General features: G+C 43.1%; 1 protein-coding gene and 2 long non-coding RNA genes across 5 annotated transcripts in view; 1 reads left to right on the top strand and 2 right to left on the bottom strand.

Moving 5' to 3' along the window:
• Positions 1-6,098, bottom strand: part of Acsm3 (acyl-CoA synthetase medium-chain family member 3) — a 26,940-nt gene extending 20,842 nt beyond the window's left edge. Inside the window, exon 1 of one of the 3 annotated variants that reach the window (XM_087619917.1) lies at positions 5,863-6,098. The gene's annotated coding sequence lies outside the window, so the exon portion shown is untranslated. 3 annotated transcript variants of the gene reach the window in all.
• LOC102551569 (uncharacterized) lies at positions 6,041-20,448 on the top strand. The gene is given in 3 exon segments (NR_190567.1): positions 6,041-6,357; positions 7,963-8,052; positions 16,945-20,448. It is a non-coding gene; the product is annotated as an uncharacterized LOC102551569 (long non-coding RNA).
• On the bottom strand, positions 10,058-25,967 carry LOC147996949 (uncharacterized). Its single transcript, XR_015652445.1, has 3 exons — positions 25,833-25,967; positions 20,923-21,079; positions 10,058-13,258 (listed from the first exon to the last, which is right to left on the bottom strand). It is a non-coding gene; the product is annotated as an uncharacterized LOC147996949 (long non-coding RNA).

Below are 25,967 nucleotides of genomic sequence, written 5' to 3'. Positions count from 1 at the left end.
CACTGTTAATTCACAAAGCTGTTAAAAGTGAGCAGGAGACTGGATAAGTCATGGTCTATAGTGGTCTGGTGGTGCAAGCCTATAAATTCTGTGAGGACCCAGACCTCTTGTCTGTTACACTCAGGCTTCTATCCCTACGAGTCCTGCCACCTTTGCCTTGTAGTATATGCATTTTGATCCAGTTTTCTGATCCAATTGAAGTTAAAACTAACTGAAAAATAATGTTAGCCTTTAAACCCAAAACTTGGCCGTCAGAGACACGCAGCTTTCTTTGAGTTTGTGTGTGTGTGTGTGTGTGTGTGTGTGTGTGTGTGTGTGTGTGTGTGTAAATACTTATTGACTGACTAAACAGCTTTTTCGGAAGAGGGAATTTTTTTTTTATTAACTTGAGTATTTCTTATATACATTTCAAGTGTTATTCCCTTTCCCGGTTTCCGGGCAAACATCCCCCTCCCCCCTCCCCTTCCTTATGGGTGTTCCCCTCCCAACCATCCCCCCATTGCCGCCCTCCCCCCATAGTCTAGTTCACTGGGGGTTCAGTCTTAGCAGGACCCAGGGCTTCCCCTTCCACTGGTGCTCTTACTAGGATATTCATTGCTACCTATGGGGTCAGAGTCCAGGGTCAGTCCATGTATAGTATTTAGGTAGTGGCTTAGTCCCTGGAAGCTCTGGTTGCTTGACATTGTTGTACTTTTGGGGTCTCGAGCCCCTTCAAGCTCTTCCAGTTCTTTCTCTGATTCCTTCAACGGGGGACCTATTCTCAGTTCAGTGGTTTGCTGCTGGCATTCGCCTCTGTATTTGCTGTATTCTGTGTCTCTCAGGAGCGATCTACATCCGGCTCCTGTCGGTCTGCACTTCTTTGCTTCATCCATCTTGTCTAATTGGATGGCTGTATATGTATGGGCCACATGTGGGGCAGGCTCTGAATGGGTGTTCCTTCAGTCTCTGTTTTAATCTTTGCCTCTCCCTTCCCTGCCAAGGGTATTCTTTTTCCTCATTTAAAGAAGGAGTGAAGCATTCACATTTTGATCATCCGTCTTGAGTTTCATTTGTTCTAGGCATCTAGGGTAATTCAAGCATTTGGGCTAATAGCCACTTATCAATGAGTGCATACCATGTATGTCTTTCTGTGATTGGGTTAGCTCACTCAGGATGATATTTTCCAGTTCCAACCATTTGCCTACGAATTTCATAAAGTCGTTGTTTTTGATAGCTGAGTAATATTCCATTGTGTAGATGTACCACATTTTCTGTATCCATTCCTCTGTTGAAGGGCATCTGGGTTCTTTCCATTTTCTGGCTATTATAAATAAGGCTGCGATGAACATAGTGGAGCACGTGACTCTTTTATATGTTGAGGCATCTTTTGGGTATATGCCCAAGAGAGGTATAGCTGGATCCTCAGGCAGTTCAATGTCCAATTTTCTGAGGAACCTCCAGACTGATTTCCAGAATGGTTTTACCAGTCTGCAATCCCACCAACAATGGAGGAGTGTTCCTCTTTCTCCACATCCTCGCCAGCATCTGCTGTCACCTGAGTTTTTGATCCTAGCCATTCTCACTGGTGTGAGGTGAAATCTCAGGGTTGTTTTGATTTGCATTTCCCTTATGACTAAAGATGTTGAACATTTCTTTAGGTGTTTCTCAGCCATTCGGCATTCCTCAGCTGTGAATTCTTTGTTTAGCTCTGAACCCCATTTTTTAATAGGGTTATTTGTTTCCCTGCGGTCTAACTTCTTGAGTTCTTTGTATATTTTGGATATAAGGCCTCTATCTGTTGTAGGATTGGTAAAGGAAGAGGGAATTTTTAACTGCAGAGTTACAGTTGTCTTTTTTTTTTTTTTTTTGGTTCTTTTTTTCGGAGCTGGGGACCGAACCCAGGGCCTTGCGCTTCCTAGGTAAGCGCTCTACCACTGAGCTAAATCCCCAGCCCCTACAGTTGTCTTAAGAGGTGTATCTACTGCCTTAACAAGAATTATATGACTACATGCATTATCCACATGAGACAGTTTCCATTCATATAAATACAAGTTTAAAGTCAGTTCATTGCCAAGAATGCCTTAACTAAGGTTTGGAGCTTTGTGCCCGCCTTCCTCCCTCTGCTGGGACTTTTGAGCTTGCTCAGACCTTGTGCCTGATGTGGTAAGTTTCTGAGTTCCTGTGTACCTGCCCCACTGTGTCCAAGAAACACTGCTTCCTTATAGATTTGTGAGGAGTGGCTGCTGGTGGTAAAAATAATCAAAACACATTGTTTGAAATTCTCAAAGAACTAATAAAAGTGAGGAAGTAAAACAAAAGAAAACTCAGTTCCTTGATTACAATGAGTGTACTTCAATGCTTGATGGTCATGTGTGGCTCTGGTCACCGGCACTGGGCACTGTTAAGAGCTGGCGTAGTACCATTCTGTTGCTGCAGAATCTACTGAGGATCTGTCTGGCTGAGGGCTCAGAACTGAACTCACACGAAACAGGAAGTTTAAAATACAAGAAAAATAAGGAGGAAATTTCCCAAGGTAAGAGCTTTTTCTAGGTCCCAAAATGTTCTTTGACCTAATAGTTGTGGAGAAAAAGCAATGACAGAAATTCAAGGCTAAAAAAGCAGCCTGCTCTTTAAAGCAGGTATTTCTCTGAGGCTGTTTCCCCAGGATTAAGGCCTCAAGGCTGCTTATTTGGCTGCACTCCATCTTCTTAACAGACTTAGGATTGAGTTTCTTTCAACTTTGCCTTTCTGCCCCGGTGCAGAAGACTGAAAGTTGGACTGATGGAGAGGTAACCAACAACACGTTCTCAGAAGCAGACCCACCTTTACTGTTTGGTACAATGTCTTCAAATGGCTCAAAAGCCTTAGATATACATTTAAAAATGCCCCTTTCTGTCTTGAAGTTTTTATATTTCGTTGTAATGGCTCCCAGGAGCCATTGTTCTTCCTGGCCTCTCAGATATGACCACCAGCTGTTTTCCCTCCAGCTGTGTACAGTAGGTAACCTGAGATTTTCACTATCAACACATCCAATCTGTTTTCACTAATGTGGTTTTGGAGGTCTTTTTATATCAGTACATAGAGCTCTTTATTCAGTCCTTAAAAAAATAGCTATATTGAATTGTACTAAACAGCTGCCATATTATTTCATTAATCATTGATGATCCCTTGAGTTGCCCCTATCATTTTGCAATTTAAATGAATAATTGAAGCCATTTCTCCTAATACAAATGTTATTTAAAAATAGTTAACAAGTATATTGCCCCACCTAGGGGTCCTTCCCATGTGCAGCCACCAAACCCAAATACTTGCTGATGCTAGAAAGTGCTTGCAGACAGGAACTTGATGTGGATGTCTCCTGAGAGGCTCTGTCAGAACCTTGAATGTAGATGTGGATGTTGGCACCCAAACATTGGACTGAGCACAGGAACCCCAATCGAGAAGTTGGGGGCAGAACCGAAGGAGCAGAAGGGGTTTGCAGCCCCATGGGAGGAAAAACAATATCAACCACCAAGCTCCCCAGCGCTCCCAAGGACTAAACCACCAACCAAAGAGTACACATGGAGGGATCCATGGCTCCAACTGCATATATAGCAGAGAATGGCTTTTTCTGTCATCAATGGGAGGGGAAGCCCTGGGTCCTGTGAAGGAAGGCTCAATGCCCCAGCATAGGAGAATGATAGGATGGTGGGGCAGGAGTGGGTGGGTAGGTTATCACCCTTAGAGAGGCAGGGGGAGGAGGGTAGAATTGGGGGTTTTCAAGGGAGAGGAATTGGGAGGGGGATAACATTTGAAATGTAAATAAAGTAACCAATTAAAAAGTGAGAAAGTGGTGGGGGAAATGAGAAAGTGAAGACCTACAGAAGAAGAAGAGGAGGAGGATGAGGAAGAGAAGGAGGAAGAAGAAGAGGAGAAAGAAGGAGGAGGAAGAGAAAGAGAAGAAGAAGAAGAAATAGTTCCTGGTTCAGGCAAGAATTTGGTCTGGTTCAGACATATTACTTGTAGGTTACTATGATTCATTTATCTATTCAATAAATATTGCTTGAGTGTTTAAAATGTTGCAGATATAGATAGCATATTGGGGGATAGAGACACAGTCCTGCCTACTATCATGGCTGGCACATGTAAATGAAGTAAAAAGAATAAACAATGTTATGTGAAAAGGAAAATAGGCTAAGCAGGAGAAAACAAGGCTATTTTGGAAAGTGTCTCTAGGGATGCACCAGTTTTGCTGAGATCTGACAAGTGGCTACAATGTGCTAAGCATTTTGGATTGATTTATGGTTCCACATTCCAGAGAAACACACCACCCTCAAACATACACACACCCACTGAACAGTGTGTCCATTCATCCCAAGACAGGCCTATATCAAATGCTGAGAATATTTCTGTTAACATAAGACCACCAATCTCCCCAAGTTTATAGACTATTAAACAACTGTGCAAGTGTTTACCCCGGGGGATAAATACAGTATCTTCACCTTGCCAATGCCAAGCAGAATCAGAGTTCAGTGTTTGTTGTTCCTCCCCTAGCCCCATACAAAACTCTCCCATTCAGAACCTTTGAAAAGTACATTGATGTAGCCACTGATAACTCATTCATAAACATTCTAGTAAATAGCCACCCACCCATGCTCATGCAAAACCCTCACGGAACAGTACAGGACAGATTGAGACTGGAAGGGGCTTCTCAGGGAGAAGCAGGGGCTTGGCAGGAGCTGGAGGGAGATGGGAGAGGGTAATAAAGGGTGACATGATCAAAATGCATGGGTAAGTATGCAATAATGGGGATACTAAGAACTTATCGCAAATGAACATTTTAAAATTCACAATATTTTTAAAAGAACAGAAAATTGACCAGTCAATTGGAACTTAAAATGATCCTAAGCACATTTTAAATAAAAAAAGAAATATCAGCACCCCTTCATCAAACCCATAATATTTCTTTCTTCCCAACAAGGCTGTCAGTCCCTGCCTTTACAATGCTCTTATCCTCTTCCAGCATCCACTTCCCAGATTTGTAAAACCCCTCGCAGGTGGATGAAAAGATCACTTCTGAATGGTAAATCTCCACTTTACACCAAGCCTCGAAGTGTTGCTAAGACAAATTCTAAGAAAGGCACCGCTGTCTGGATGGATATGCTTTTGAAAGAATTTAAAATCTCATCTGAAATATGAACTTCGGGTCCATAGAGATGGCGGGGCAGAGGGATCTTCCACCTTCCCACATCTCCACGAAGCCCTTCCCCCGAGTAGCCCAAATAACAACAGCAGTTTGGCAAATACAAAGCCTCAAAGCACAGGAAAACGCCATGGTTCTCATCCACAAAAAATCCTTACCTTAACTCCCACCCTCCCACCATCAATATACTGTTTTAGAATGACCCTTGTCCTAGAGAGATGATGTTTTTAGGAGGTAATCTATGTACTTTTGAATACTTAGGAGATGAACTTTCATCTGTCATTGAGCAGGGGACAGTCAAACAAGAAGGGAACAAAGAAAACATTTGGCCCCTACTCACTTAATTTTCTTCCCAAAACGTTTTATCATGAACCCAGCATTAAAACCCAAATCCCACCCAAAAGCCTAAAGTGAAAACTCAGCCTCTCTGCCTGCAGTGCCCTGTGGGTGCTCTCTTCCCACCACCTCCTCTGTTCCCATGGCAGCTGAAAGATTCTGAGAGAAACAGCTCTGCCATCATGCATTCACAGAGCATTTTCTGGACTTGCTGGGTTTTGTTTGCTAAACGTTTATAAAGAAAGCCTGCACAGTTGCAGGAAGTCTTACACAGGAAAAGAAATAGGATACTCACTAAAGATACTGCTTCCCACAGCTGGAGTGATAGTAGACCTGCTTAATGGGAGAGAAAGCCAATTTCTCACCTCTGCTTTAGTGTTGCCAGTAGATCAAAGTGGACAGAATTTGACCTGCAGAGAGAGCCAGATTGGCCTGGAGTGCCTTTCCTTGATTGGTGGATACATAGGAGGGAGGAACATTAATGTTTACTTAACCCTGGCCTCTCCTATTAACCTTCTTAACAAGTAATGATCTATACACAACAAGCTTTTAGTAGGCTGGGAAGGCAATGTGTGTGCTTTTAGTTGGAGGGAAAGTGTCCAGAGACTTGCTGAAAAGCAACCGGACTCTAAGCACATGTTGTCCCAGCCCTTCAGAGGTGGAGGTGTGTCTCAGCTTGCCGGTGTCTCAGAGGACCGTAACAAGCTATGGTGTCTTTTCTGACGCACCTGTCACTGTTCTGCCTTCCTGTGCTGAAACCATAGCAGCTCTGCGGCTTGCCTAAGACACAGGCATGTTCCAGCCTTGAGATCCTTGAACTCCTACGGCCTGTAACTCTTCCCATGGCCAAATCCTCATTGGTGAGATATCCTATCCCAGGCATTTTCTTCACCATCTTTTCTAACATAGCACTCTTCATTTCCCCCCTGCTTTTAGCTGTTTTTTTTTAAACTTTTTTTGCATTCCTAATTGCAGACTTTGAAATAAGAGCTTTGTTTCATTTACTGATGGATCACCAGTGTATATATTAACTAGTAGCAAATGTTAGCCATTCAATAAAAGTTTCATAGAATATGTGAATAGATGACTCATCCAATTGTATATGATAAAAATCCAACTCAAATTTAAATACTAGAATTAATAAGCTGGGCATGTTGGCACGTACTTTTAATCCAAGTGCTTGGGAGGCAGAGGCAGGTGGATCTCTGTGAGTTTGGGGCTAGCCTGGTCTAAATAGTGAGTTCTAGGACAGTAATCGCTTTCACAGACAGACCCTGCCACACAAGCAAGCAAGCAATCAAGCAGGCAGGCAAAGAATTGATTGGTCCCCTTTAGAAAATTGGTCTTTTAAAAATTTGACTTCTGGGAATTTACTCTGTAAATAGTCACAGTGTGTGTAAAGAGTGAGCTTTAGTCCATCTTTCCGATCTTTATGCTGTTTTGCTTTGCTTTGCTTTCCCTTATTTCACTGGCTGGCGTCCACTCTGGAGTAGCGAAGTGGCGTTCTAGGCGCCTTCCTAAAGCAGGATGTACTGAGGCTTTGTTATTGACAGTCGTGGGTGAAATTTGGTTTGTTGTTGCTGTTGCTGTTGTTGTTGTTTTATATGCTTTTTCTTTGTCAAAATAGCTTTGTTTTCTACACATTATCCTCATTATCCCCAGTTTTCTCTCTCTTCCTGATATTTTGGTTTCAAAGTAACCCTTAGTGCTTCTTTTTTTTTTTCTTTTTCTTCTTTTCTGTTTTCAATACATCCTAATTGTAGTTTTCCCTCCCAGTAATGCCCCACCTTCCCCCAGGCTCCCCTCTTCTCCAGGGCCACTGCTTCTCTTTCTCACATCTGAAAAGTGCAGGCCTCCCGGTGACACCCACAGAGCACAGCCTACCAAGGTGCAGGAGGCCCAGGCACACACCTCATCAGATCTAAGTGAGGCAGCCCTGTAGAGGAGAAGGGTCCCAGCAGCAGGCAACAGAGTCAGAGACACCCCAACTCCCAATCTATGAGGAAAGCAGACTATCATCAGGAACGATTTATTTATATAAAAACGATTTTCTATCCTAGGTCTTTGGGCTCTCCAGGCTCCTGTGGGGCAGTATTGGGCATGGGCTCCCTCTCGTGGCTCTGTCAAATTAGACCAGTCAGTCATTGGCTGGCCACTCCCATGAGTTCTCTGCCTCTCTTGCCCCAGCTTCTTGCAGGCAGGATAGATCAGTAGGTTGAAGGCTTGGAGGCTGGGTTGATGTACACTGGAAGCCTTACCTGGCTACAAAGGATGGCCAGTTCAGGCTCCACATCCTCCATTACTAATAGTCCTCGCTGGGAGCTTCTACTGCACCAGGTTTCTGCAAAACTCACCCCCAATGCCCTCCAATTCCAGTCATCTCCTCCTACCACCTGATAACTCCTATTCCCATCCCTACCCACCCCCAGTCCACCCACAAAAGCTATTTTATTTCCCCTTCCCAGGGAAATCCATGTGTGCCAATTAGAGCGCTTCCTGTCACTTGGCCTCTCTGGGTCTGTGATAGCATGACGTCCTCTACTTCACAGCTACAGGTGAGTACACACCATGTTTGTCTTTCTGGGTCTGGGTTGCCTATCAGGTTGATTTTTTTTTAGTGTCATCCATTTGTCTATAAATTTCATGATGTCATTTCTTTCTAACAGCTTTTTACTCCATTGTGTAAATGTGCCACATTTTCTTTATCATTCTTTGGTTGAAGGACACCTAGGTCGTTTCGAGTTTCTGGCTACTATGAACAAAGCTGCTATGAACATAGTTGAGCATCTTTTGGGTATATGCCCTAGAGTGGTATAGGCGGGTCTTAAGGCACATAAATCCCCAATTTTCTGAAAAACTGCCTTATTAAATTTCAAAGTGGCCATACAAGTTTGCACTCTCACCAGCAATGGAGGAGTACTCCCTTTGCTCCACATTCCTGCCAGCATGAGCTCTTTTTGATCTTAGTCATTCCGACAGGTATAAGTAACATGGAATCTTGTGGTGGTTTGAAAAGGTATGGCCCCTTAGACTCATTGTTTACATGGTTGGCCCATAGGGAGTAGCTCTATTAGAAGAAATGACCTCCTTGAAGAAAGTTTGTCACTGTCAGGTAGGCTTTGAGATCTCAAGCCTATTCTCAAGCTATGCCCAGTAAGGCACGCAGTCCCCTGCTAAGCGTAGATCAAAATGTAGAGCCCAGCTTCTTCTCCAGCACCATGTCTGCCTGCATGCTGCCATGCTTCCCACCACTGTGATAAAGGACTGAACCTCTGAAACTGTACTTTATTTTAAAAAGAAACCTGGTAAAACATATCTTATTCCAAACAACAGTTAATTGGTTATTACAAAATACTGATATTTGGCCTATTACATATACAAATTTTTCAGACAAAATTGATAATTTTACTCTTTACATGCTTTTGTACTTCCTATATATGTGTGCATACAACCCATAGGAAATGCGCTTAGTGTATTTATAGGTGGTTCATCTAATGAAAAGGCTACATGTATGATTGGATCACTTGTTTATTCTCTTGAGTTTCTATTACTTCAGCACAGATTATTAAATTCCGTGGTTTAGCCACTGTTTTTAAATCAAGCTTTCAATTCACATACTGATAGCCAATGTGTGGCTTGTGGTTTACAATTGATTTCAATTACTTAATGCTTTATTAGAGATAGGTTTTCTACTTAAAATCAGTGAGTGATTTCAGTGTAAATTGTCTGACAACTCACTGTCCTTTCAGTGCTCTGGCTCAGACAAATAAATTAAACCTTAGGCTCATACCTAACTTTGAAAATGGTAATAGAGTTGATATGAAAAGAGGAAGACTCCATTTGCTTACTTTCAACTCCCAGCCTCACCCTGCCAGCTCAGGGATTTCTAGTAAGACTGAAATTGGACAATATTTACAGGATTTGACATTTCTAATTAATGCCTATGTTTAGGTAAATAAAGTTTGTGAGGTGCTAGAGAAATGGCTTAGTGGTTTAGAGCACTAAGTACTGTTCCTTAATAGACCATTTAAGAACTCAAACTGGATTGCCTGGGCCCCTTAACAAGGGAGGACAATGATACCAGACAGATTATAGGCTTTACATAGGAACAATTAGTCAAAAAATCTCATTCTTTATATATCCAAAACAATAATGCTGGAGACAATATTTTGGTATACAAGTCAATTTATAAATACAAGTGCTCAGTGTCCTCAATTTAATCCTCGAGGACTTACCTTAATAAATAATATCTTTACTATATCTTAATAAATAAAAAGGGGGAGTTATCCCTGTATGCTAAATAATGCGCCTTTTATTTCAATTTTAAAATTTGGATGCCAAAGTTTATGGCACCCTACAACTAGGCATACTTCTGCCTAGGTGAAATAGAGAGATCCACATATTAACATGATCCTGTCCAGATATTTTATATGGGGAAGAGGGAATGTTTGTGTTTTTTCTACAGTGCCCCGACCCGCAGGGCAGTCGACCAGGGTCTGGGGTACACCTAGGAGAGAATGGGGGACAAGAGACGCAAAGAACGGACAGCAAGTCAAGAAGTCTGATCAAGCTGACAATTTTTAATTTTTCTCAGGCTGAAGATATACTGGTAGAAGCAAAATGTGGGGAGGGGTTGGGTGACCACAAAGAATGGGCCTGGCTTGATAACCAGGATATTGGCCAGGTAAATCAGCCAAGCGGGGGAACAGCAGGGTGGGTTGCTTAGTGACCTGACCGTCAGTGCCTGACCACCAGTACTCAGTGATCTGACACCTAGATTTATGCTATCTATTGAATTTATGTAGAGCTGCAGGTGCTGCTTTGATCTAACCTAAGGCTATTGTTTTTTGTTCTATCATAAGGCTAAAATATAATTGCTTTTTAACCTGAAGAATATTGCTTATTATTCCAGCATAAGGTTAGAACATAATTGCTTTTTAACTTGAAGGCTGCTTTCACCATCTCAAGGCTGCTCCCAACATCTCCCCCTTTTTCTTTACTTAGAAGGACCATGGTGGTAACATTTTTTTTTTTTCTTTTTGCTAAGGTAGGGATAGAGGCCTGACTTCTGGTATTTTTGGCTGGTGTTAACTCTCACGTATGTTGTCTGGATACAGAGGCCCATGAGGCGAACAACACTTAGCTCAGGCAAGGGAAGGCACAAGCAGGCAGGGTGGTCTCGGGCAGGACTTTAAGCCATGAGAGAGCCCCTCGGGAACTGCGCCTGTCTTAGGTTGGAGCAAACCATTCTTAGGTCTCTAGGCCCGTCATTGGATAAGGCAGCAGCTTATGGCGGCCCTCCTGTCTTAGGCCTCAAATGGTCAGAGAATGTTGCTCTCTTACCCGTCATTGACTGTCCAGTTCAGCTCACAGGGGGAGGTGGTTGATAGCAAGGCACACACCTCGATCATTCATCTCATGGTGATGACAATGGACCTGCATATGCCTAGCTTGAGTGGTTTCGGGTTGTTGCTTACATGCCATGAGCGTGTTGAAAATCACGGGTCCCCGTAACCACAGACAAAGTATTAATTAGGGATCTTATAAAGAGCATCAAAAGAGCCAGGCTTGTCTCTCAGGGGGCCCAGGAGCTTTGTATAAAGGCATCCCCTTGTAGTGTCTCATCTCGCCTCCCTTAGCAAAGGTAGAAGGAACTTTGTCACCAAGAGGGTGGAGGGCCTGGGACACCTCCCCTTATTAGGTCCTGGGGCAGAAATGCCCTTTCTTAGGTTGGGTGGAGATGGGAGTGGTAAGTGTCTGAGGTGGGATAATATTTTTGTCTTGTGTTTGTTGATCCTCTATAGCCAACCTATGATAATGAATCTGTATAGGTTTAGCCATTAAATCATCTATTTGTCGCTTTATAAAGCCTGTAAGTCTACTGAGAGCCCAAGGGCCAAATGAAATAAGCAAAATTAATCCTACCAGTGGTCCTAAAATGGAGGGCAGTAAGGTGGTAAGCCATGGGGAGGTTGAAAACCAGTTCTGATACCAGCTTTCATCTTTTTCTCTCTCTTTCTTTCTCTTTTCTAAGCCTTCTCTAACCTTTTTCATACTCTCTTTTACCATGCCTGTTTTGTCTACATAGAAGCAACACTCTTCTTTGAGTGCTGCACAGAGTCCTCCTTGTTGTAAAAAGAGCAGATCAAGTCCTCTGCGATTCTGAAGGACCACTTCTGCGAGGGAAGACAGAGAGTCAGACAGGTCGTCAACCCCTTGCTGGAGTCTTTGGACGTCAGCATCGATGGTAGCGCTGAGTTCTTGGTACCTGGATTTAGAGAGAACGAGTGAAGAGATACCTGTTCCTGCTCCCACGGCACCAAGGCCAAGGAGTACTGATATGGTGATGGCAGAAATAGGTTCTCGTCGCTGACGGACCAAGGTGGGGGATAGGTCAGAAGACTGATCCCAGAGATGAAAAAATTCCTCTGAACGATAATAAACTAATCGAGGAACTAATTGTACAAGAATACAAAAATCTGACTTCATGGGGGAAAAGGCCTCAGTTGAAAGGCAGGGAGTAAGGCCATCGAGGCAAACCCACCAGGCATCATTAGGGGGCAACAGGTATTGACTGTTTTTATCAGGGGCAAGGGTGAGATTACAAAGGTGGGCATACTGTAAGGGGGGAGTTATAAGGGTAACACAAAGGCCCAATCCAGAGACCTGGGAGAGGGACAAACCATTCCATTCTCCAGGTTGCCAGCGGCAATGTCTAGAATCATTGGTGGGAAAAAACGTGCCAGGAATAGCAATTCCCTCATAAAAGGGTGGCTGAGAGTGATAACATAGCCAGCAATTATCCATAAGATCGGGGGAAGTAGCATTGAGCGTAAGAAAGGTTTGATTTATTAGGGTAAGGACGAGGTTCTGGGGAGAAGAAACTAACAATGTGGGAACATGACTAGCAGAAGTAGGGGACTGTGGTTCTGAAGGAGATTGGAGTGGAGGTACTAAAATGGGATTAGGCCCAATTGGTATTGGCTTGGAAGCATGGACAGGTTCTTTGAGAAGTTTTATGGTGAAAGTGAGACCTGTGTCTGACCCAACCTGATATAGACGAAGGCCCCATGAGAAGCCATGTGCCCAATCCTTGCCCTTTGCGTGATTGGTAAATTTAATATCTAGGGGAAGACACCAACCTCGGGTGGATGGTTCACTGCTCTTACAGAGGGGGTTGCGATGGAGATAGTTAGAGGGGGGAGAAAAATTTCTAGATACTGTGATGTAATCCCAGGAAGAAGTTGGTTTCCAATAAGTTGTTCCAGTGGTCTCACATCCCCAGGAGGCACAATAGTGATCTGACTCGCCACCACACTTATTGTGGAATGTACGACCTCTGTGATATCCAGGGCATACATAAAAGTCAGTGGCCTGAAGCAAGGTGCGTCTGATTGCATTATCGCAGCCAGGCTGGGCAGATCTGTGGGTCGAAATGAACAAATTGTGGGTTTGTTGGCTCTGAGTGTGGGGCATGTTATCCTCTGGGGCTACTTGTAACTCAAGCTGATGTTCAAGGCCCCAAGGGGCCCCGGCCCCGAGGGCTAATTTACAGAGGTCTGGGTGGAGTGAAGTAGGCCACCAGATAGCAGTAGAGATTTGTGAAATTGACCAAGCCACATCTTGTCTTTCTGTAAGAACTATCCAGGTGTAGTTCCAAGGCATATGTCTATTGTTAGAGTACTTGGGCTGTTGGCGAGGAGGGATGGAGATCACCTCTGTCAGTAGCAGGATCAAAAGGAGCTTTTTCCAGAGCAGCATCTGGAAGAGAAAAGGGATAAGTCTCAGGAGGAGACGACAGCTCCATTCTGGACATTGGTGGGTTAACAGTTCTTATGAGTCTTTCTGGCAACCACCTTGGGCCAGCATTCTCTTTGTCATATATACAAGCAGATCCTCGTCCCCAAATGAGGATGGGGTCCGGTCCTTTCCAGTGTCCCGTGAGGGGATCTTTCCATCATACTAACGCATGGGAATCTTGTGACTTAGGGTGCCACAAACGGTCAGCAGCTGACCTGCCCTCAATATCAAGAGATAGGAAATTAAGTACGAAAAGGGCATGATTGAGCCTATTTCGAGGTGTCAGAGGAGAATAAGCATCTGTGACTGTTGTTAGACGTTGAAGCATGTTTTTTAAGGTTTGATGGGCCCGTTCTACTATGCCCTGGCCCTGAGGATTATATGGAATACCTGTAATATGTTTAATACCAAACTGGGCACAAAATTGTTGAAATTTAGCCCCCGTGTATCCAGGACCATTGTCAGTTTTGATAATCTGTGGCTTTCCCATGGTAGCCATACACTGTAAAGTGTGGGTGATCACATCACGCGACGCTTCTCCTGAAAGGGGGGACGCATGAATGAACCCACTATAAGTGTCTATGGTGACATGAAGGTATTTTAGCCTTCCGAAGGAGGGAAGGTGGGTGACATCCATTTGCCATCGTTCGTTGGGGACCAGTCCCTGGGGGTTGACTCCTAAGTGGGGAACTGGCAATAATGTGGCGCATCCTCCACAGGACTTAACTATTTCTCTTGCTTGATCTCTGGAGATCTTAAACATCTGACGCAAGGTGGAGGCATTTAGATGGTGTAGTGCATGAGCCCGCCTTGCCTGATCTATGGGGTCTATAAGGGCAGGGAATATAGCACGAGTGGCCTCATCAGCCAAGGTGTTCCCTTTTGACAGAGGGCCACCTAGACCAGAGTGGGCCCTTAAGTGTCCCACGAAAAATGGCTCTGTTCTCTTAATAATAAGGGATTGAATTTCTACAAACAACTTGGAAGCAGTAGAAGCAGGCTTAATATATGGGACCGTTTCTAATACTGGAATAGAGTGAGCCACATAGGCACTATCAGTATATAGATTAAATGGGGTTGTTGCTAATTTTTTAAAGACCTGAAGTACAGCAAACAACTCAACAAGCTGGGCAGAGGAGTATGGGGACTGTATTGTGGTGACTTGTTCCTGTATAACATAGGCAGCTTTGCCAGTTGAGGAGCCATCTGTAAATACCAAGGCACCTTCATGCAACGGGGTCTTGGAGGTAACTTTAGGAAAGGTCAAGGAATGTATTTTTATGAATTGTATAAGGGGGTCATTTGGGTAATGATTATCTATAATTCCTGCAAAGGAGGCGCAAGCTATGGCCCAATCGTCATTAGACTGAAGTAGCCAATCAACTTGCACTGAAGTATAGGGAACAATAATAATGTCAGGATCTTTTCCAAAATATTGTCTAGACATTTTTCTTCCTTTTTTAATTAAGGCAGCAGATAGGGAGTAATAGGTGACCAAAACCTTGTTTGGATTGGAGGGAAGATATACCCAAAATAGAGGGCGTCCTTTTTCTTTTGGAGCCCGGGGTTGTTGCCAAAAGACTCCCACTGGGGTATGTGTAGTAGCACAGACAATAAAATATAGGGGGGAAGCATAATGTATCTGGAATGAGACCTGAGAGGAGATAGCCTGACCTATCTGTTGTAGTGCCAAGGTGGCCTGGGGTGTGAGGACTCGGGGGGACAAGGGATGAGAATCTCCTGAAAGAAGTTCATTAAGAGGGACTAAAGCCTCGGGGGGAATCTTTAAATAGGGGCGGATAAATTGAAGGTTTCCAAGTAATTGTTGAAAATCATGTAGAGTTTTAAGGGATGAAAGCTGGAGTTCAACTTTGGGGGTACGGATCTGTTCGAACTCGAGTTCATATCCCAGATAGAAATATGGGTCTTGTATTTGAATCTTTTCAGGGGCAATTTTAAGTCCCCGGGAGCTAAGGGCCTCTTGGAGTTGTTGGAAGCATGAAAAGGCCTGTTGCTTATCAGGACCACCCAATAATATATCATCCATGTAATGAAGAAGATAAATTTGAGGCCAAGCTCTCCTGATGGGCTGGATTACCTGGGCTACGTATTTTTGAGCCAGGGTAGGGCTGTTGGCCATGCCCTGAGGAAGGACACGCCAATGAAAGCGGTCCATAGGACCCTGGAAATTAACTTGGGGAATGCTGAATGCAAAATGGTGACAATCTTCTGGGTGAAGAGGTATGGTAAAGAAGCAATCCTTTAAATCGATAATAATTTTAAAAAGCTCAGCAGGAATGGCAGCAGGGGAAGGAAGACCAGGTTGTAGTGCTCCCATGGGTACCATAACTTTATTTACTGCGCGAAGATCCTGTAAGAGCCTCCATTTGCCAGATTTTTTCTTAATGACAAAAATTGGGGTATTCCAGGGGGAAGAGGATGGCTCAATGTGGCCAGCTGCTAACTGTTCCTGCACTAACTGTCTAGCAGCTATCAGTTTTTCTTGAGTTAGCGGCCACTGATCAACCCAGACAGGGACATTATCTCTCCAAGAGATTTTCTCTGCATGAGAGACAATTTCTGTATGAGCCTGGGGGGCAGGCATGACTGTGGCCGCTAAGGAAAATGTGAAGGCGGAGATCCCAAACCTCTTCGATCTAGTTTCTGTGTCATAACCAATGGTTCTTTAATGCCCTGTGCCTGTTTTCCCAATCCTTGTCCAGGTAGAAATCCCTGAGCCAACATCTGTTTTGTAACTGCCTCGTTAGGGCTACACATGATAACATTCATCTGGGAAAGGATGTCTCTCCCCCAGAGGTTAATTGGCAAGTCAGGTATTACATAGGGAATCACAGTTCCTGAATTTCCTTCTGGATCTGTCCATCTAATAGTCTGAGCACTGACTCGTGGATTTTTAGAGTGTCCAATTCCTTGTAAGTGAGTGGCTGAATCAGTTAATGGCCAGGCAGCAGGCCAAAACCTGTCAGAAATAACTGTGGCGTCAGCTCCCGAGTCTAAAAGTCCTTGGAAAGTTTTTCCATTCAGACTCAAAGTAAGCATAGGCCGAGAAGCAGATATTTTCTGGACCCAAAACACCTCAGATATTCCTTGTTCTCCCGGGGCTCTGGCATCTTTATGATGTGGATTTCTGACTGGCAGCTTAGGGAGTAACAATAACTGTGCAATGGCTTGTTGTGTAGGTATAAGTATCGGGCCACTTGTGGCACTGGCCAGGACCCGTATTTCTCCTTGGTGGTCGGGGTCTATAACCCCAGGTGTGATCTGGAGTCCTTTCAGGGAGAGGGAAGCTCTACCCAAAATCAAGCCAAGAGTATTTAGGGGTAAGGGGCCATAAACGCCCGTGGATATGGCCTGGATACCTTCCTCAGGTGTTAGTATTGTACTGGCGGAGGCACAGAGGTCCAGTCCTGAGCTGTTCTTTGTGGCTCGCCAGAGATGGGCAATTGATTGGGTGAGGGGTGGGATTGATCATTGATTGAATGATCAATTGATTGCTGCTTTGATCTAACCTAAGGCTATTGTTTTTTGTTCTATCATAAGGCTAAAATATAATTGCTTTTTAACCTGAAGAATATTGCTTATTATTCCAGCATAAGGTTAGAACATAATTGCTTTTTAACTTGAAGGCTGCTTTCGCCATCTCAAGGCTGCTCCCAACACTACAGGATGCTACAAGAGTGTGCCAGCTGCCAGAGGTGGTTGGTGAGACTTGCTGATCCTGGTTGCATGAAGATTCAGCTCTCGTGGTTCGGGTCCCTGGAGTCATTCCTCTGCCCTGAGAGGAAGATGGAAGATTCCCCCTCATCCTTTGTCATCACAGAGATTTTGCCGTTGCTGCAGTCAGTGTTACCGCTGCATGTGTCCCGTCCCACTATGGCCCGCTCTCTGACCCTCTGTGCACTGCTGCTTGCTGGAGAAGACTAGACTCCAGCCGTTGCTGCCCCCCTCATTTCCCTGGTGACTCTTGCTGCCTTAACTGGTCATTTTACAGACTGTGGCTTCACAGGAATGCCACCTGCGTAAAGCTGCTGTGGACTGGGGAACTCTGCACTGGTTGTACAGATCTCAGAAATGGTTCCATTGTCTGCTGGTTGTTCCAGAGAAAAATGACTGATCCTGAACTGTCCTGGAAAAGACCTTGACACTTTCGCTGCTATTGTAGCAGCCATTACTGCTGCAGCCATTGTGTCTGCAGTGTCTAGAGTTACCCTCCCCCAATCTATTGTTAGGCAAGCACAGTGGGTGAACTTTCTGGAGTAGTTGCTAACAATTGGGAATTCTAAATTCTATTATAGGAGCGGCTTGACTACGGCCCTTGGTGGTAACAGCTCAGGTGAACCAAATGAGGTGCCCACTACTTATCGGGAGTGGCTCTGTTTGGTGCAGCCCTATGCTGTGGATTAGTGTTCATGCTATGGTTGGTTTGCAAACTCAGATCTCAACAGAAACGTGACAAGGTCGTTATCACTCAAGCACTTGTGGCCATTGAACAAGGGGCCTCCCCTAAAATTTGGTGATCTATCTTCAAAAATTAGTCAGTATCTGAGTTCTCTGCTCTTGCACCCCATGGATCTGTGGATCCATTGCACTGGGATGAGAGAGACTCAATGATTCTTTGATCAGCCCTTCCACATCGCTGAGGTTTCCTCATTGCATGTGATAGGGTGATCATGATTCCCCCACTAACTCATCATCTGGCTGGCCTCTTTTTAGAGTTCGCCCTAGGTCATTCAGTTACTGTCACACAGCACTGTGGTATCCAGAGACGGGCAACTTTCCTCATGCACAGTACACGGGGCCCGGTGGTGATAGGGTTATCCTTCGATAAGGCTCTGACATAGAGGAACGACCTAAGACAGGAGCCACAGCAGATGGACGTAACTGCAGGGACCTAGACCAGCCTAGACAATAATTTATTGTTATTAATTAATAAAATAATAAGGGGGAGATGTAGAGGGCCGCAATAACATTCGCCACCACAAGATGGTGCTGGCTTCCACTGTGCCCCACGTGGAAAGCTGGGATAGCTTTCACCATTACAAGATGGCACTGGCCTCCGCCGCACCAGCCGACTTCCTTTCAGGAAGTTAACTGTGTGCGCATGTGCAAGAGTGCCTTCGTGCCAGGTCTTTGCCCACTCCGGGGCGTGCCTAATGAGATCATGGGTAAGCAACCAATCAGGTGTGGACACACCACATTAGGGTGTATATAAGCAGCGCCATTCTGGGGCTCGGTCTCTCCTCTTCAAGATGTAATAAACGCTTTGCTGCAGAAGGATCCTGGTGTCCGCGCGTCGTTCTTGCTGGCGAGACGTTGGGCGCGCAGCATTTTTATATTTTATCTTATATCAGGTTTGGTGTATCTGGTTTTATGTTGAGGTCCTTGATGCATTTGAACTTGGTTTTTTTGTGCAGGGTGACAGATACAAATCTATTTGCATTCTCCTTCATGCCAATATCCAGTTTGACCAGCACCATTTGTTGAAGATGCTTTTTTTCCCCATTGTGTATTTCTGGCTTCTTTATAAAACATCTGGTGCTCATAGGTGTGTGGACTTCTGTCTGGATCTCAATTCAATTCCACTGATTAATGTGTCTGTTTTTATGTGAATACCATCATGTGGTTGTTATTACTATTGATCTGCTGTAGAGTTTGAAATGAGGGATTCTGAAGCCTCGGGAAGTTCCTTTGTTGTTCATGATGGTCTCTAACTATCTTGAGTTTTTTTGTTTTCCCATAAGAAAGTGAGCATTGTACTTTCAAAGTCTGTACATAATTGTGTTGGCATTTTGATGGCGATTGCTTTGGATCTATAGATTGATTGCTTTTGATCTGATGGCCGTTGTTACTATGTTAATTGTGCCAATTCCTAGGATCTCTGCATCTTCTGATATATTCTTCAGTCTCGTTCTTCAAAGACTCGAAGATTTTATCATACAAGTGAGTCTTTCACTTGGTTGATTACGGTACTCCAATTTATTTTATATTGTTTCTGGCTATTGAAAGGGGTGTTGTCTCCCTGATTTTCTTCTCAGTCCACGTGTCATTTGTCTTTAGGAAGGCTACCATATTAAATTAATCTTGTATCCAGACACTTTGCTGAAGGTGTTTATAAACTATAGGAGTTCACTGGTAGAAATTTTGGAGTTGCTTATGCATACTACATATGCATTATACAAAATGAGATACAGTAAAGCAGTAAAATTTAATTGCTGTGCTAATAATGAATGTTCATATGGTTTATATTACCCTACATCTTATAGAACATACCATTAAGAAATGATTTCTATGATCGTTTTAAAATACTATCTTCTGTGTATGTACAGGTGCATATGTGTGGGTGTGCATGTGTGCTGGTGCAAGTGGGTCGGTGTGCAGGTCAGATGACAGCCTCAGGTGTTGTTACTCATGCGCCACCCATCTTACTTTGAGACAGGGCTCCTTATTGGCCTGGAGAATCATGATTTTAAAAGTAGGGATGAATTGGCTTTTCTTGGCTAGGATCTATGTGGCCCTTGATTTTCTTTCTCCGGTCAATTAGGCTAACAAACATAATTCTAGGTTTACAAGAATGAAACCAGAAATAAAGGACTAAATAGTACAAGTGCTACTCTACTCTTTTTTGGTGGGTGGGGCGTATGTATGGGTGGTATGTATGTGCCACATAGTCATAGGGTGGCAGTGCAGGTGTGTGTGCACATGCATGTGTATGTGTATGTAGACGTGTACATATATGCTGTAGGGAGCCATATTGGATTTGGGCCTAGCTGCTTTTTGACTGCATGGCTCAAAGTGGCTAGGTGACTCTGGGCTATTTGGCCACAGATATTCACCCCTAAGATGACTGCCACAGTCTTAAGATTGTTGGATGAAAGCCTCGCCCATGAATTTACGGCACAGGAAGATTACATTCAAGGGATGCCTCAGCTCGAGCAGATACCAGTTATCTCCTGAGTCAACAACCGGTGTCTACCGCCTGACCTCATCCTCATCGCCTGACCTCTTTGCCTCCAGCTATCACTGCCTATACCCTCATCTCCCCCTCCTTCATGTTTCACAAAGGTCACTCCCCCTACCTGAAAGCCTTAAAAGCTGTAACGTTCATCCCAATAAACGAGATCTTGACAATAGAATCTTGCTTGGTCTCCTTCTTCTCTTCACCCTCATTTGGCCCACAGGTAGAAAGCCTCTTCGGGACCCTGAGTAACTGGGTCCCCCCTGGCAGGGACAATATGCAGACATGTGTACATATATGCAGACATGTGTACATATATGCAGACATGTACATAAATGCAGAAGTCCAAGACTGACATTAGGAGCCAATTGCTCTCCACCTTATCTCCTGAGACCAGACCGTGTTCCTCACTGAGCCTAGGCCTTGCTGTTTTAGCTCATCTGGCTAGCCAGCTTGCTCTTGGGATTCCTTGTCTCTGCCTAGTGTACTTGGAGTACAGTCGGACCACTATGTCCATGCGGTTTTTACATGGGGTCTGAGGATGCCAACCCTGATCCTTGGGATTGTTCAACAAGCACTGTGTCTGCTGAGCCACCTCCTCAGCCTTAGCGCCACCCAGAGTGACTTACAGGCATAGCTCATGCTTTACCTGACCAGGTAACAAAAGCACAGGGCTTCACTTCAGGAGTGGAAGGCTCTGAGTCCCCAGTAGCGAAACTGATTTTCTTCTGCTGCTGAAGCTTATGAATCCATTTACAGAACTGAGATAAGCAGATCTTCAGGGGGACTCCTTCATCAACTTGAACCTGATAAGAGAGCCACAAATCTGAGCTCAACAATGAACTTCTGAGGCACTGCGCATTTATCGCAACTCTGCACTGTGGGGGCAGAACGGAGAGGAGGTTCTGACTGACCGAGTTTATCTAGTGAGAAGATTTAACACATTCAGGCAAGAAATAGTCCAGACTTGAATTCACCATGGAAACAGAAACTAGGCTGGTAACTCTAAAGTTTCACAGAAGTGTAATCTGTAAGTCCAGTCTCACAGAAATAAGACAGTGAGTCACATTATTAGTTCTGTAAAAGTAACCGGAAGGCAAACCCTGGGCTTCCCCCATCCTAGGTGAACATCTCACACTGAGTTGCAACTCTTGGCCTTTATGTTTGTAGCACTCTTCTGAGTTTTTCAGGATTCTAGTGGTCTTCTGAGGAGATATCATTTCTCCTAACCCTGAATTAATTTAATTCCAAGTGGTATGTAGCTTTCATTTCATTTTGGTTTTGTTTCTGTTGCTAAAGCTAAGACATCAAGTACTATAGTGAATAGATATGGAGATAGTAGACAGCCTTGTCTTGTTCCTGATTTTAGTGGAGTTACTTGAATTTCTTTCCATTTAGTTTGATGTTAGCTATTAGTTTGCTATAAATTGATCGTCTTTATTACACTGAGGTATATACCTTGTATCCCTGATGTCTCCAGTACTTTTATTATGAAGGGGTATTGGGTTTTGTCAAAGGGTTTTTCAGCATCTAATGAGATGATTTTGTGTGTGTGTGTGTGTGTGTGTGTGTGTGTGTGTGTGTGTGTGTCTTTCAGTTTGTTTATATAGTGGATTACATTAGCAGATTTTGATATATTGAACGATCCTTGCATCTCTGGGATGAAGCCTATTTGGTCATGGTGGATGATCTTTTTGATGTTCTTGGATTCAGTTTGTGGTTATTCTACTGTGTATTTTTCTGTCTCTGTTTATGAGGGGAATTGGTCTGTCATTCTCTTTGTTGCATGTTGTGTGGTTTGTCTATCAGGGTGTCTGTGGCTTCATAAAATTAATTCGGCAATATTTCTTCTGTTTCTATTTTGTGGAATAATTTGGGGAGCACTAGATTAGCTCTTCTTTGAAAGTCCAGTAGAATTCTGCACAGAAACTGTCTGGCTCTGAGCCTCTTTTGGTTGAGAGACTTTTGATGACTACTTTTTATTTCCTGAGGATCTATGGGTTTCTTTAAGTTGTTTATATGATCTTGATTTAATTTTGCTAAGTGATATCTATCAATAAAATTGTACATTTCTTTTAGATTTTCTCATTTTGTGTTAAAGTATGGCCTAATAATTCTTTGGCTTTCCTTGGCATCTGTAGTTATTTCCTCTTTTCTTTTCTGATTTTGTTAGTTTGGAAGTTCTCTCTCCTTTTACTTAAGTTGGATAAGGCTTTGTTTGTCTTTTTGATTTTCTCAAAGAACCAACTCTTTGTTTTTCTGGTTCTTTATATTATCCTCTTGGCTTCTATTTTTATTGATTCTGACCTTTAGTTTAATTATTTTCTGCATTCTACTCCTTGTAGGTGTGTTCTTTCTTTTTTGTTCTAGGTCTTTCAGGTGTGCTATGAAGCTGCTTTTATGAAATCTCACTTTCTTTATGAAGGCATTTACTGCTATGGCCTTTCCTCTTAGCACCATGTTCACTGTGTTTCATAAGTTTTGTATGCTGTGCCTTAATTTTTATTCAATTCCAGGAAGGCCTTCTTTATTTCTGCCTTGATCCAGTGATAAACAGCAGAGAATTGTTTGGTGTCTATGAGTTTGTAAACTCTTTTGTTTCTATTGTTGTTGAAATAAAGCTTTAATCCTTTGTAGTCTGATAGGATACTGGGGGCTATTTAATCTTCTTTTATCTGTTGAGGGCTTGCTTTTTCACCAAGTATGTGGTCAATTTTGGAGAAAGTTCTGTGAGGTGCTGAAGAGAAGGCACATTCTGTTTGTTAGTTTGCTTGTTTGAAACAATCTGTAGATATGTTGTGTCCATTTGGGTCATAATGTCTGTTAATTCCAGTCTTTTTCTGTTTAGTTTTTGTGTGGATGTCCTAACCATTGGTGAGAGTGGGTGTTGAAGTCTCTTACTATTCATGTGTGGGGATTGATGTGTGATTTAAGCTTTAGTGATTCTTTTTGGTTTGGGGGTTTTGTTCATTTGTTTGTATGTTTTACTATTTTGGTGTAGATGTTCAGAATTGAGACGTCATCTTGGTAGATTTTTCCTTTAATGCTTATAAAATGTCCTTTTCCATCTCGTTTGATTTTGGTTTGAAGTCTATGTTGTTAGATGTTAGCTATAGATATGGCTACATCAGCGAGCTCATTAGCTCAGTTTGCTTGGAATATCTTTTTCTAACCCTTTACTTAGACATAATGTTTTTTTTTTTTTTTTGATGCTGAGATGTGTTTCTTGTATACAATGAAATAATGGATCCTTTTTTCTCATCCATTCTGTTAGCTTGTGTCTGTTTATTGGGATTTGAGTCCATTAATGTTGGGAGATATTAGTGACTAATGATTGTTAATTCCTGTTATTTTAATGTTTGTGGTACTAGTTGTAGCAAGGCATGTGTGTGTGCCCATGCTCACACACGTGTGCTTGCTCCTTCATACTTCCCTTCTTTTGGTTTTGCTGGTGTGAGATTATTTCCTCTGTTTTCATGGATGTAGTTAGCCTTTTTGGGTTGGAGTTTTCCTTCTAGTATTTTCTCTAGGGCTGGGTTTGTGGATAGATAATGCTTAAATTTGGTTTTGCCATATAATATTTTGTTTTCTCCATCTATGCTGATTGAGAGTTTTGCTGGGCATAGGAGTCTAGGTTTGCCTTTGTGGTTGTTTCGAGGCTGTAAGACATCTGCCCAGGCCCTCCTGTCTTTCAGAGTCTCTGTTGAGAGGTTGGATGTAATTCAGATAGCTCTGCCTTTCTATGTCATTTGACCTTTTCCCTTGCAGCTTTTAAGTCTTCCTTGTTCTGTAGATTTTGTGTTATTATGTGGCAGGAGGATTTTCTTTTCTGGCCAAATCTATTTGGTATTCTGTAAGCTTCTTGTACCTTTATAGCCATCATCTTTATGTTACAAGATTTTTATTCTGTACTTTTGTTGAAAGTATCTTCTGTGTTTTTGAGCTGGGATCTGACCAATTATTATTAGCATAGATCAAATAATCAAATAATCAGTGGCACAATCATTTTCATATGCCCTTTATCAGTAAGTTAAGACATGCTTTCCCCATCATTATTAAGTGTATATTTTCTTGTAGATATGGAGTTACATATCACTGACATGAATACATTTTTGTAATACCATTATCTTATTAGTGTGTAATTCCAGTAGGAAATGTAGAGGAAGGAAGGAGAAGTAATTGATAACGGAATAAGGGATTAATTCTCTGAGTTATTGCTTTAACCACCAGCATTATTTAATAATCTAATATCCCACTCTGCTTTAGGGGTCACCGGTAAGTTACCTTGTTGACAAAATAGGTCAATCCAAGCCTAATTAAAGTATAAAGGCAGATTTATTGGGGGTAGCTTATGGGCAAGCTCATAGACTCCATAAAAGGAGGATCAATGAAGTGGACATACAGAGGAAGACAGAGGGGAGGGAGAAGAGAAATGGAGAAAGAAAGTGTGCAGTAAGAGAAGTGCAGAGAGAGAAGAGAACCAAAGTATCTGGATTATATAGTGAAGAGCCGCTGGGTGAGAAAAACCCAGCTCCTGGGTTGGAAAGTTCAGCATAGAAGGTGGGCTATGCTAGCCATGCTCTGTAACAAGTAAGGACTGAGGCATGCTGGGAGAACCTGGAGGCCAGGTCCCCTTTTGTATGTTAAATTTATATTTCAGCCACTTGCTCTGGGTCTGAACCCAACAGTTACATTTCTGGTAGAATTTAACCGAGAGTCTCCAGAAAGCCACTTAGAGAGACCAGCCAAATCTTTACTAGTGATAGCAGATAAGTGCCAAGGACAAGCCTCAGCTTGGAGAAGAGTCCTGAGGAAGGGGTGTTTGGGAGCAGTGGAGGAAACAACTCAAGTCAATCCTGGGCACAAGCTGATAGCTCTGTGTTCTGCTAGAGCTGGCTCTCCAGAGAGCTGTTTAGATTGTTCAGCTCTTGGAGACCAGAGCTTAGTTTTTTATTTACATATCAATTCAATCATTACCCAGGTTCCCTTTTGATTACCCCATGAATCAGAATTTTATGACCCTAGGGTCTTGAATCTTAGAGACAGCAAGGACAATTTTTTTTTTAACATAGCAAATGAACTCAGAGATTTGCCTGCCTTTGTAAGCATAGAAAATAAGCTCCCTAGGTGGGCTCCAGCTCTGAGAGCACCACTTCCACCACACCTGCGCCTACATTTGCTCTGTGCAAGACTGACCTTGAACAAAGAAATCTGCCTGTGTTTATATCTTTCTGGCAAGCTGGCTCATAGTGCAGCTGCCTCTGTTCTTTTGGGTCTGTGAAGCCCCTCATATAATTCATATTGTATCCTTATATTTTGTATAGTTGAGAAATTATATATTTTCAACTTATGTTTTCAGAGTTCTTTCCCATGACCTTCAGAGTTGTCCTGAAGGTCACGGCATTTACCATTTTGCTAAGGAACATTAGACACACCCTTACCTCCCAAATTCATGCTGGTTCTAAGTATTACAGAGTCATTAACCTTGGCCAGAGTCCATTTCCCAAAAGAGGAACATAAAGTAAATTATGTACATTATTATACAAAGAAGCTTCATACCCATAACAACCATCAGCACTTGTGGAGATCCATGTCCTGCTGGCTTTGCTCCTGGGGAGGGAAACTGTGTCATGCTGTGCCTTCCACAGTCATACAGGACTCAGCAGATAAAGACATAGCCAACTGATGTGGGCC

This window comes from Rattus norvegicus, chromosome 1 (assembly GCF_021556685.1).
Source record: "Rattus norvegicus strain SHRSP/BbbUtx chromosome 1, alternate assembly SHRSP_T2T, whole genome shotgun sequence".
Classification (NCBI taxonomy): Eukaryota; Metazoa; Chordata; class Mammalia; order Rodentia; family Muridae; genus Rattus; species Rattus norvegicus.
The sequence above is the reverse complement of the archived record's forward strand: the minus strand, read 5'-3'. Positions and strand labels throughout refer to the sequence as shown.